The following is a 14,057-nucleotide window of genomic DNA, read 5'->3' on the forward strand; positions in this document are numbered from 1 at the left end:
AACGGAAACATGTACACTACCACATGTGAAACAGATAGCCCACGGGAACCTGCTGCCTGACGCGGGGAGCTCGGACTGGGGCTCTGTAACAAGCTAGAAGGCTGGGATGGGGTGGGAGGTGGGGCGGAGGTTCAGAGGGAGGGGACATATGTATATCTATGGCCAATTCATGTTGGTGGGCGTATGGATGGCAGAAACCAATATTGTGGAGCAATTACCTTTCAGTTAAAGAATAAATGAATTAAAAAAATATCTCCAGACATTTTGAAATGTCCCCTGGGAAACACGATCTCCCCCAGTTGAGAACCACTGGCATAGAGGAAGGAGAGCCAGCAAAACCCTGGTACCAAGACATAACAATGATCATTTAACCATCTGGACTTCAGGTTCTCCATCTATAAATCAGCACTGATATTACGTACACCCCAGGGATCTTGGAGGATGTCCTAGTTTGGATTCCCCAGAAGCAGATCCTGAGGAGCAAGTCCTTTATCTGGAATAGGATCACAGGAAATACCAGGGTATTAAGACAGAAATAGAAGGCAGTCAATAAACAAATCAACCCTGAATATTCATTGGAAGGACTGTTACTGAAGCTCTAATACTTGGGCCACTTGATGCACAGAGTTGACTCACTGGAAAAGACCCCGATGCTGGGAAATATTGAGGGAAGGAGGACAAGGGGGTGACAGAGGATGAGATGGTTGGATGGCATCACTGACTCAGTGGACATGACTTTGAGCAAACTCTGGAAGACAGTGAAGGACAGGGGAGCCTGGTGTGCTGCAGTCCATGGGGTCACAAAGAGTCCGACATGACTGAGTGACTGAACAACAAACAACAACCACCTTTATCTGGAATAGGGTTGCAGGAAACACCGGGATATCAGGACAGAAATGGAAGGCAGTCAATAAAGGGTGTGTTTATCAAGTCAGCATCCACCATGGTAACTGGAACTGGGTCCCTCTGAGGAACTCCAAGAGCAAATGCAGATTGCACCTTGCATTATCCCAACCAAGTGGTGAGGAAGCTGGAGTATTTATCCACCAAATTTCCATCTGATACGGGTTCAGGGTTGCTTCTGCAGCAGTAACCCCTAGGCATGTCTGGCTTGTCCTTAGAGACCAAACGTGCTTCCACAGCCAGTTAGGAGCCCTAAGTGAGCAAATTGTACCACACTGAGTGCAGAGAAGGTGTGGTGTGTCTGATAGCCTCTGCTCCAGGGTGTGGAATGAGGTAACATGTGACACAGGTCAGCGCCTGGCACAAAACATGGGACTCAGTCACTGTTAATTATCCGTACCCCATAGTGGCTTATTACAGCTAGAGCTGAGATGTCCAACCATATGAAGAAAAAGCCAGTACATTTAAATACCAAATGTTTCAAGAGAGATCACAGAAGTAGTTAGGAATGGGTAATCTTCCCATGTCCTTTTTCAGTATGGTCAGAAGTTTGAGTCAGTGGACAAAATACTGTGATCGCATGCATTCACAAACCTTCCAGTAAAACCCAATTTGCTAATTAGGATGCATCCTAAAACCAAATACTATCTTTTTCCAGTGTTCCATCAACCATCTTCATGAGGCAGAAATTATTAAGGAGGGAAATCATTCCACCAAACGCATCTGTGATATGAATTACTGCCTCTCACTTTATTTACATTTTCCTGTTGGTGGACTCAAATCAGGCTGGCAGGTCAATTTGTGGAAATACGATTCTTCCCAACATTTGCAATGAAAGGAAACATTGAGAGCATCAGAAAATGTCAGATTTATAAGCTCATCCAGTTACCCCCTCCCCCTCATTGTTTATAGAGCAGGGACAGGGGACTCGGAAAGGTTAAGGTGACCCAGTTCTTCTGAGGCAGACCTGAGATGCAAAGCAAAGTCTCTTGACTTCCAGCTACTGCCATTTTCTATTATGCCACACTGTCTACTTATTTTGACATTTTGCACTAAGTGGACTTTTACATTGCTGTCTAAAATAGACACATTACTGACATGCTCGCTTGGAGGTCACCATTTCAGAACATGGCCATGAACCTGAGACTCTAGACGGGCTGTACTTCTCTGCTCTAAGAATAGCTTTGGTATTTTGGTTAATTTCTTCTTAAGAACATTTTATTTATTTAGTTTCGGCTGCGTTTGGGCTTTCTCTAGTTGTGGCAAGCGGGGGCTCCTCTCCAGCTGCAGTGTGGGGGCTTCTCATTGAGGCGGCCTCTCTGGGTGCAGAGCATGGGCTCCCGGGCGTGCGGCACTCAGTGCTTGCACACATGGGCTCTAGAGTGCGGGCTCACTAGCCGTGGCACATGGGCTCAGTAGCCCCGGGGCCACTTAGTTTCCCCTTAGTTGCCCCCAACAAGGGACCAAAGCCATGTCCCCTGCATTGGCAGGCAGATTCTCTTTTCTTGGCAGGAGGATTCTTAATTACTGAACTACCACGGAAGTCTGGTTCATTTCTTTATCTCCTGATTTTACAGAACAAAAAAGGGGTTATCTTTCCTATGCATGTGTCCTGAGTTGCTTCAGTCGCATCTGACTCTGTGTGACCCTGTGGGCTATAGCCCACCAGAGTGTAAATGTCAGCAACCAATGTGACGATCCTTGAAAATTCGACAGGTACTGTTAGTACTGCTGGGGTGAGAGCTTAGAGCTGGTGCTCATAGCTGTGTAGTCCCTCCTGCCTTCTGTCCTTAAGCAAGTGAGTGAAAGTGTCCGACTCTTTGCGGCCCCATGGACTGTAGCCCGCCAGGCTCCTCTGTCCATGGAATTCTCCAGGCCAGAATACTGGGGTGGGTAGCCATTCCCTTCTCCAGGGGATCTTCCCAACCCAGGGATCGAACCTGGGTCTCCTGCATTGCAGGCAGATTCTTTACCATCTGAGCCACCAGGGAAGCCTTAAGCAAACCTGACATTTATCCCTCAACTCCTTTTCAGATTCCTACTACATGCTGCCTCGTCACACTGTAATACAGGCTGGAGCGGCAGACTCCTGATACGCCTTCATCTCTCTAGGCACACCGAGGTCCACGGCTGTGTACTGAACTACATCTTACCAGCCATCTTCACCCGGCTCTCCGGAAACCACACGTCAGACTCAAGCGATCCAAAACATAACTCGTGGCTCTCTCCAAAAGAGTTACTCCTTGTATGAGCTTGCGAGGGCTGCCATCACGAAATGCCACAGGCTGGGCGGCTTAACCAACAGGACTTTGCTGTTTCACGGTTCTGAGGCTGGAGGTCTGAACTCAGAGTGTCAGCAGAACTGAGTGTCAGCAGGGCTGGCTCCTTCTAATGACCATGAGGGAGGGAGCAGACCCAGGCCTCCCTCCCTGGTGGTCTTCTCCCTGGGTCTCCTCACACTGGTCTTCTCTCCCTGTGCCTATCTGTGTCCACAAACCCCCTTCTTGTAAGGACAGCAGCCTTGTGGTTTAAGGCTTACCCTCATGACCTCATTGTAACTCGATGACCTCTGTGAAGATCCTGCCTCCAAACAAGGGCACATTTTGAGGTGCTGGGGTTTAGGATTTTAATTTATGAACTGGACGAGGGCAGGGGGACACGATTCAACCCCACACACTCCTCCCGCTGCATTTCCTGCCTCAGTGGATGGAGCTGCACCATTCATGCATTGCTAAAGAGAGAAATCTAGGAGTTGTGCTGAACTCCTCTTCCAAATGGCACAGATTGCTTCCCCTCACCATCTCTTGTGACTGCCACTTCCTCCCCTGGACTATGACAACACCCTTCTCACCAGCCTGGCTGTTTCCACGTGGACTTCATACCGTGAAGGACGATTTTTCTTAAACACACCACTGAACATTTCCTCATGTGCTGCAAGGCTTCCCAACGCCTGTCCCGCCTTCCGGATAAAATGCACACCCTGTATGTGACCGCACAAGGCCAGGCCCCCGGGATCTGACCCAGTCACCTCACTAAGAGACGGCCTCCGCCTTGCCAATACCCACTCCCTAGCTACACACACTTGCGCCATCACTGACAGTGGCCCTGACCCTCATCCCAAGGCGTTCGCAGAATAAGCCTTCAACCTTCTTTTACTGAGGAAGGAGCTGAGGTTCACGGAGGTCGGGGGCCTGGGCCAAGGCCACCAGGGTACGATGCGGCAGAACTTGACGCTGTGCTCGCCGGCTGAGCAACCCTGAGTAACCGTCCGCTCCTCTGCATTTTACAGTATATGCATCATATGGCACTATATAAATTCTAAGATTGCTGCGGGGCTGTATGACATAATGCATCCACAGGCTTAGCACCGGAACACCCAATAAGCATTTGCACTCATTACCACTAGGACTCCTATTGCCATTTTTCTCCGTATTATTATGGTTATATGGGCAGTGGGAGCAGATCCACAGTCTACCACTACTCCACAGCCCCACATGCTGCTTGCAACAGTGCCGCTTTCCCCGAATGCGCCCCCTCTCCTGTCACGACCTGGCTGTCCACTCCCTTATGCAGCTCACAGTGCTTGCTCTGAGGCCGCCCGTTTTCCAGCATCCCAGGCAGACCCTCTCCCCTCTTCCAGGGCCACCACCGAACGTCCTCCAGGACAGCAGCCACCGCCGCCTTCTGCGGCTGCTCGCTGACCCGTCCGTGCACCAGAGACGGTGCCTCGTGGGCTCCACACCCCAGTGCCCAGGGCAGAGCCTGGCACGAAGCAGGTGTTTGGTAAAGTGTGTTGAACTGATGCACAAGACATAACAGGGGTTTGACGTAATGGGGAAGCCCCTTGTCACTTTGCAGATTTCTTTGTTTTTCAGCTTTGCAGAGCAGGAATAAAGCGCAGATTTAACATTCAGCATTACTAGTCTCTGGCCCAAGCAGAAATTTACCATTTTCATTTTAAAGAGAAAGATACATGTGGTAATAAAATGAAGTGACAGAAGTAACTGGGTTACCTACATATTTATATTATTATGTAATATATGTGAGCACTAAATGTAATATATAATACATAAACATATTATATAATATAGTTACAGTCAGCCCTCATGGATACTGATTCTGCATCTGTGGAGGCAACAATTGGTGATTTGAAAATATTCTGGAAAAATTAATTCCAGAAGGTTCCAGAAAATAAAACTTGAATTTACCACATGCTGGCAACTATTTACATCGAATTTATCTTGTATTAGGGCTTATAAGTAATCTTGAGATGATTTAAAGTACATGGAGGATGTGCATGGGTTATATGCAAACACTATCCCATTTTATATAAAAGACTTGAGCATCCTTGGATTTGGGTTTCTGTTGGGGGAGGGGTGTGGTCCTGTGGATGCCAAGGGACAACTGTGTATATATAATTACGTTATACAATATATAGCTAGAATTATATGTATATATGAATGGGCTTCCCAGATGCCGCTAGTGGTAAAGAACCTGCCTGACAATGCAGGAGACAGGAGAGATTTGAGTTTGATCCCTGGGTCGGGAAGATCCCCTGGAGGAGGGCATGGCAATCCGCTCTAGTATTCTTGCCTGGAGAATCCCATGGACAGAGGAGCCTGGTGGGCTACAGTCCCTGGGGTTGCAAAGAGTCAGACACGGCTGAGCACACATGCATGCATATATACAATATAAATGCACATATAATTAGCACAGATACAAGTAGTATATGTAATATTTGCTCAGTCGTGTCCGACTCTTTGCGCGGACTGCAGCCTACCAGGCTCTTCCATCCATGGGATTTTCCAGGCAAGAGTGCTGGAGTGGGGTGCCATTGCCTTCTCCAAGGATCTTCCTGACCCACGGATCGAAGCCAGGTCTCCCGCACTGTAGGCAGACGCTTTACCGTCTGAGATTATAGTGTCTATTATTATATAAATAATGATGGGTAGTAAACACAAGTTCAGTGCACCTCTATTTGCAGCATTCCCACCCCCTCTTTTAACTCTTAATTAATTCACTCAGGCAATGAGAGGCCCTTGCAAGATCCTCAGTGATTTTCTAAAATAAATAATACCCACCATTCTGTACTTAAGCAGAAAAGTGCTCTCCCTCACATTTACAGACAATCTGTACCCTCCCTTCTCCAACTCCCAAGGTGAATGCAAGATCAGCATCTAATTTATCCTCGGTTTCTCCCATGTGCCTGGCAAACAGCATGGACTCAATAAACATTTGCGGAAGACGGAGTGAATTTTCAATAAAAAGGATTTTGCAATTTACCTGCAGACCCAGAACATAAAATGAACAAGACAATCTAGTCTCCCAGCAACAGCAGTAAATGGAGATTTGCATGTACTTGTTTCTGATTGATTCCCCTTCCCTTGTAGGATGTAAGAGCTCGCAGCAAGCCTCTGCCTCCCTTCCCTCAGAGGTGACAGCGGCGTGGTTCCTGCCTCACACCTTGTGCCAGGTACTGGGCTAAAGAGCTGCCTTAAATCCTTAAATCACTTGTAGGACACTTCGTTTCTCTTTTATACCTGAAAATGGGGATTCAGAGAGGAAAAGAACCTGTCCAGGGTTCTGGCGCCTGTACGTGATAAGGCTGGGGTCAGACTCAGCTGTCCCTGACTCCTTGACTGTCCCTGACTGTCTTTTTGTCCATCCTGCTAAGCATTCAAGTTGCTGACATGGAAATCTTAGAGAAAGCCATGGGTCCTTGACATCAGTCTGGAAGGCTTAATTGATCTACTCTGGATAGCTCTGTCTCAGGTTAAGATAGGTGAACAGATTTCAGCCACCTCGGTCCTAATCCCAGGGCTGTTGAGGTCTCCTCAAGCAGAGCACAGACAGTGGGAAATCCAGGGCCAATAATTGTGAGGAAGTTGTTTGTGGGGGGGCGGGGAGGGGTGGGTCCTGCAATTTGACTCTTATCAACGGACTGGCAGTTCAAAGCAAGATCTTATTCCAGAAAGTTTGGGCACAGTAGATGAACAATTTGAGGAGGAGGTCGCTGTTTTAGTTGCTCAGTTGTGTCCAACTGTTTGTAACCCCGTGGACTGTAGCCCTCCAGGCTCCTCTGTCCATGGGATTCTCCAGGAGAGAATGCTGAAGTGGGTTGCCATTTCCTTCTCCACGGGATCTTCCCAACCCATGGTTCAAACCTCCACCTCCTGCTTGGCAGGCAGGTTCCTTACCACTGTTCCACCTGGGAAGGTCAGAGGAGCAGGCACATCTGTGTAACAGGCTTAGTACATGCCTGGGACATATTCAGCTTGTTAATCGACAATTTTTAACACAGCTGTCCTGGAATTAGGACCAAGCCTGGCTGAAATTCTGGTTACCCACTCAACCTGAATTTAGAATGGATGCTCTCCCTTATATGTAGAATCTAAAAAGGCATGCTACAAATGAACTTGTTTACAGGACAGAAGCAGACTCACAGACTTAGAGAGGATCTTACGGTTGCTGGGGAGGATGGGGAATGAGGGAAGACATAGTTAGGGAGTTTGGGATGGACATGTACACACTGCTGTATTTAAAATGGATCACCAACAAGGACCTACTGTATACCACAGGGGACTCTGCTCAATGTTATGTGGCAGCCCGGATGGGAGGGTTTATGGGGAGAATGGAAACATGGCTGAGTCCCTATGCTGTCCACCTGAAGCTATCACAACACTGCTAACTGGTCACACTCCAGTACAAAACTAAAAGTTCAATTTTAAAAAATCTAAAAAATATTAACAGACTTTTGGACACAGTAGGGGAAGGAGAGGGTGGGATGATTTGAGAGAAAATGATTGAAACAGATGCATTACCATGTGTGAAATAGATAGCCAGCATGAGTTTGCTGTATGATGCAGGGAACCCAAAGCTGGTGCTCTGGGACAACCGAGAGGGCTGGGAGGGGCAGGGGGTGTGGTTCAAGAGGGAGGGGACATATGTAGCCCTAGGGCCGATTCATGTTGATGTACGCCAAAAAACCATGACAATATTGTAAAGTAATTATCCTCTGATTTAAAAAAAAAAGAAAAGAAAAAATCTTTGATTATGGAATAGGCACTCCTATCAGGGCACTGAGATGCAGGATGCAGCATCAGATTCTCAAGTAAGGAGGAGACAATGGAAAGATGGCTTCAAAGGGCCTCTCTGATGCAGAGGTTCTCTACCTCCTCATCGTACACCACAACTCTAGCTTTGGACAGACTGAGCATATGGGGAAAATGCCAAGTCTTTCCTGAGCACCACACCCTCTGACCACAGGACCTTTCACATGCAGGCCCCCTACCGGTAGCCCTCTCCCCTGTCTTTTCTCTTGGCTGATTCCCCGTCATCTTTTGAACCTCAGCCTCTCTGTCACTTCTTTGTTGCTCATTCCATCATTAGAGGGCTATTTCATGACTGCCTCTAATAGGTTAGACCCTAACCCTAGCCCTATGGGAGTTCCTGGAAACATAAAGGTGAACAAGTTATAAATGGTCCTTTTCACTTTGGGGCTTGCATTCCTCTAGAGGCAACAGATATTAATAAAATAAAGATACTATTAAAAGTACAGTCATACACTTAAACCAATGGAGTGAGAATGCCAATTCCAACCACTGAACCACTGGGATAAGACCACGTTGGCACATTTCACTCTTGGAAATACGTGGCAAATAGGGGGCATGCACTCCAGCACATGTGGACATGTGGAGGGAGGGACTAGACAAACGGGAACTTGAACTTGATCCCTGTGGTCTCTCAAGTGCCGTGATTTCTAGGTCACACGGACTGGTTCTTAGCTGGTCTATAAAAAAATCTATTTGAAAAGCCTCCCAAAGAGAATGAGACTTTACACAGTATCCTACATTTAGTGAAAAATGGAATTTTCTACTGCTAACTTGACATTTCCAAGATCACTTATAGAAGAGAGTTAGGGTTATCTCTTCCACAAGTTGTTTTTGATTTTAAAAAGCTCCTGGAAACCACCAATCATTCTTGTGGTCAAAGAATGGAAAAGAATGAGCTTGGGGGTATATAGAGGAGACGCCTGGAGGAAACAGTGAGGGTGGATTGTTCTGTTCCCAAGAACCGCCAGTTTACTTTTTCATCTTCGTCAAGGCAGAAAGGCACTTGGACGAGGAGAGATAAATGACTGTTATCACAAAATTTAGTACATTGGAGACCTGAGCCCTCCTTATGCTTTTCATATGACAGTACTGACTCCCACACTGGGATTCAGACATGGGTTGAGAAACTCTTCTTTTCCCCCAGATCAGGGCTGTCATTTGCCTGCTCAACAATTCACTTGACTCAATTGTTGTAAGAAGAGCAAATTCACATCCCACTGCGTGGGCTGATCCATGTGACCCGCCATCAAAGGCAGGAAAGAACATTCTATGCCTTCCCCTAGAACGTTTTCAGAATCAGCTCCTCTTTATCTTGTTCCTCGCTGCCAAACTCTTGAACTACACATGACACTCCCTGTAACATGTATGCGCTGAGCAGATATCCCTGCAGCGAGAAGTTCCAGGGGGCAGTGGCTGAGGGAGAAGAGAGAGAAGGAGGAAAAAAGTGAAGATCAGTGGAGACAGGCCTTTTTCAATTGCTCAAGGTCTAGTGGCACTGGAGAGACAACAGAGGATGAGATGGTTGAATGGCATCACCGACTTGATGGACGTGAGTTTGATCCACTTCCGGGAGTTGGTGATGGACAGGGAGGCCTGGCATGCTGCAGTCCGTGGGGTCACCAAGAGTCGGACATGACTGAGCGACTGAACTGAACTGAAGGTCTAAATATGGATTTTTTTTTTAATCCAAAAAAGCAGTAGACACATTTGTCTGGGAAGACCTGGTGGATGATACCTTTGATCGATGATTGATTTTATCTATCATACAGCTCAGTGCTTCTCCTTGTGAGCTGCTAGTGACACATCACTTCATCTGGAGACTTGTTAGAAATGCAGGTTCTCAGGCCCCCACCCCAGACCTGCAGAATCAGAATCCCCAGGGGGTGGAACCTGGCATCAGAGGTTTAACAAGCCTCCCAAGAGACCCTGATGCCACTCATCCTTCAGGGCGCCATTCCACTTGGCATGATTCAGAGGCTAAGGCCCCTGGGATGCTCTGAATACCTTAATAGCACATGTTTTATTTCAAGCCAGGATGGCGCCTAGTTATTTGTCTGTATTTTATAAGTTCCAGAGGGTGATTCTAATGTGCAGAGTCTGCTGAGATCCAGTGCTCTATAAAGTCTCCTTCTTCTAATTTGGTCAGTTACAGCCTTGACTATGCACCTCCCCGATGGCTCAGGGTGTAAAGAATCCACCTGCAATGCAGGAGAGACAGGAGACACAGGTTCGATTCCTGGGTTGGGAAGATCCCCCAGAGGAGGAAATGGCAACCCACTCCAGTATCCTTGCCTGGAGAATCCTGTGGAGAGAGGAGACTAGTGGGCTACAGTCCATGGGGACACAAAGAATCAGATACGACTGATGACTGAGCACAGCACAGCCTTGACTACAATCCACTTCCTCCCTTCTGAGTCGAGGTTGACGTTGGAGCCCATGGGTTTAGCGTGTGAGATCCTGTAGGTGAGGATATGACTAACAGTCTTCTGTAAGTCAGAGAGGCAGATGAGAAAACTGTCGCCCCTCTATCAGCATGGTCTGAGGCTCTGCAGGCCTGGAGACGTTCAGCCTCCCTGCTCCTGGGGCCTCAATGAGGCTGCTGAACACCCAGGTCAATTTCACTGATTGGAAGTAAGAGACATTTCCTGGCCACCCACAGCTCTGCCCATCCATTGATGGCAAGGTGAATATTTACGTTTTTCCTCCGCTCAGGCTGCACTGAGCTCACAGAACAGGCTCTCAGGTGAGAAGCAGTGGGGCAAGGTGGTGAAGAGTCTAGATTTATTTACCCAGTGTCATCTGCGCAGAGCTTCCTGTGTACCAGGCAGGGTTCTCTGCGCTCTGCAAACACCAGCTCATTCCATCTGCATCCCGTCCTTGATGAGGAGGGTACCACTTCATCCTCATCTTCCAGAAGAAAGAACTGAGGCGCAGAGAAGTGATGTAACCTCCCAAAGGCACACAGTAACAACAGAGACTAGATTTGAACCCACGTCGCCTGGCTCCAGTGTCCACAGCCTTAACCTCTGCCCTGTGCTGCAGGACAGTAGTGGGTCTTGGGGCTACGAGGAGAGAAGGAAGGGGAAACATCTCTCACTGGCCGGGTGCTCTTTGCCAAGCACTGTGCCAGGACCTTCCACACACACCTCATTTCACCCTCCCAGCAAAATACTCCCGGCATGAAGACAGACTCAGAAGGATCAAGGTTATCCTGCTAGTTGCTGGAAACCAAGGCTCAGAGAGGCTAATACTAGAGGCAGGAAGTGATGGGATCTAAACCCAAGCTTCCTGTCACTAAAGCCCAAGTTCTTTGTTCTGACACCAAAACAATTGCATAGAAACGAGACCCATCCATGGCCGCAGAGCAAGCTAGAGCTCTGGGACCCCAGACTCACTTCTGTCCTGGAGCTGCTGGTCAGCTGGTTGACCCCTAGATTCTTCTTCTCTAATTCAGGGATAATAACATTTACTCAATGAGGTCAACTGTGGGTCAAAGGAGGCAACATGTGTGATGTGATTCACCACAGAAGACTCAGAACAGGTGCTCAATAACCAGGCTTCCAAAGCCACCTCTTCCAGGAAGCCATCCTGGAGATCCCTAGTGGAGTTAATATCTCTTCATTGCTCAGTTGTGTCCGCTCTTTTTGACCCCATGGACTGCAGCATGCCAGGCTTCCCTGTCCTTCACTATCTCCTGGAGTTTGCTCAAATTCATGTCCATTGAGTCAGTGATGCCATCCAACCATCTCATCCTCTGTTGCCCCCTTCTCTTTCTGCCTTCAATCTTTCCCAGCATCTGGGTCTTTTCCAATGAGTCAGCTCTTCGCATCAGGTGGCCAGAGTACTGGAGCTTCAGCTTTAGCATCAGTCCTTCCGATGAATATTCAGGGTTGATTTCCTTTAGGATTGACTGGTTTATCTCCTTGCTGTACAAGGGGCTCACAAGAGTCTTCAACACCACAGTTTGAAATCATCAAATATCTCTTGCTTTGCCCTAAAATTCATACACATCACTCTTCAACCATCTTCCACTCTGTGCTGTGATTCTCCTTCCCTCCTCCTCCCTCCTGTTCCTGTCTCTTTCTTTTGAAAAATCTCTTTCTCTTGTGTCTCCCACTAGCCTATCAGCTCCTATAGGGGAGGACCATGTCTTATTTACCTTTATCCACAGCAGTGAGTTGCATTGCACAGGTCTCAGTAGCTTCATGTTAAATGGATAAAGTAGCAGAAGAGATGGAAGTTTGGTGGCAAAGGGCAAGGTGGTCACAGAGGACCCACGATGTCAGAGGGAGAATGAGGGCTGGGACTGTACACGTGTGCCCTTTCTAGAAGAGGAGGCTTGGAAGGATGGTCCTAGCTGCTGCCCAGAAGGCTTCCTTGCTTTCTCCCTTGCTTAGATGCTGATCTGCCCCACATGCCTTGGGCAGTTTTGACTTTCCATCAATGACGGGAAATGGGCTGGAAATGTATGTACTCACGCTATGGATGGGCTGTGTGACTGTGGAAGGATATTTCATTTCTTGGCGCCTCCATGGTCTCATCTATAAAACAGAGAAAGGACTATCGACTCCAATGTTGGTCTGAGGCTCACACGCTGACAGATGAGTACTCAGCCCAGCACCAGGCAGCGAGCGGAAGCCCAGCACACGATTAGTGCCCTTGTGCAATCCTCACGTGCGTGCTGTTATCTTCTGCCTCCGTTTAAGCCCCACGTGGACTGCAAGGCAGGGAGCTGAGTTGGAAGGGTTTAGTTTAGGGCCACCACTCTCCCCTTCTCTACCTCCAGGCAGGCACAGCTGTGAGCCTTGGCAACCGAAGTGTGGGCATCTGTATTGTAGATGTTTAAAGTTTTCTGTATATTATGTGATGCTTTGACATGTTAAGAACCTCACTGGCTGGGGAGAGGCAGGCCCCTCCTGGGCTCTCCAATTCAATAACAAAGGGCTCCCCAGGGAGCCAAGGGCACTCTTTGATATGCAAACTAACCAATCCAGAGACCCTCTCTTCCTCAGTATGTGTAGCTGGTTCATACACCCCGAGGCAACTCTCTTCTGCCTTATCTGTCTCTCAGCCAGATAGGAGGCCTGTAATTGTTGTTGTTCAATAGCTAGGTTGTGTCCCACTATTTGGGACCCCATGAACCGCAGCACACCAGCCTTCCCTGTCCTTCACTATCTCCTAGAGTTTCCTCAAACTCATGTCCACTGAGTTGATGATGCCATCCAACCATCTCATCCTCTGTTGCCCCCTTCTCCTGCCCTCAATCTTTCCCAGCATCAGGGTCTTTTCCATTGAGTCCACTCTGCATCAGGTGGCCAAAATACTGGGAGCTTCAGCTTCAGCATCAGTCCTTCTGAAGAATATTGAGGGTTGATTAGTGACCAGCCCTATAGCCCAATCCCTGCTGAAATGCTTCAGAATAGCCAGTCCTTGACTATCCACCCAGCCCAGCCTGGCCTTTCCCACAGAAACCCCAGTAAAGGTCATAGCCAGTGTCTGCCTCGCTCCTTCCTTCTGCCTCCTGAGCACCCCGAGGTCTTTCCTTTTCCTTGTGCGTGTGGTGTGCTCCTGTCTCTAGGACTAGAGAGTATCATAACCTTCATTTTCCTGAGCCTTCCTCTGTCTCCGCCTGGGGTTGCATCGGACTGACCATCTCATAAAAGAATATAAAACAGCATTCCTCTCTGTCGCCCCAGGGGTTGAGTGTTTCTGTGCCGTGTACAGCCTGCCCAACTGCACATGGTAACTCTGCTAACCAGCCCACCTGCGGATCCGTATCTTTCATTGGGACAATTTTCCCATAGACGCCCAGGTACCCATAGGACAATCCAGAGCCCACACTGACTGAGAACTGGACTCTGGGAACCACATGGCTGGAATCCTGGCCAGGGAGCCAGTCCAGGCTGCCAGATGGCCAAGTCCCCTTCACAGGGCTCTAAATCGTGGTGGTCAGAGCCACTTCCAGGCTGGCTGCCTTCCACGCGGTGCATCTGGATACATTTCCTGGATGATTACTGGTGCACAGTGGGATGCCGGATTCAC

At 48.3% G+C, this 14,057-nt stretch overlaps 1 protein-coding gene across 1 annotated transcript in view; it reads right to left on the reverse strand.

The window, feature by feature from the left end:
- Window positions 1-14,057, reverse strand: part of VAT1L (vesicle amine transport 1 like) — a 166,025-nt gene that overhangs the window by 93,401 nt on the left and 58,567 nt on the right. The window lies entirely within an intron of this gene.

The sequence above is a fragment of the Bos mutus genome, chromosome 18 (genome assembly GCF_027580195.1).
Source record: "Bos mutus isolate GX-2022 chromosome 18, NWIPB_WYAK_1.1, whole genome shotgun sequence".
Taxonomy (NCBI): Eukaryota; Metazoa; Chordata; class Mammalia; order Artiodactyla; family Bovidae; genus Bos; species Bos mutus.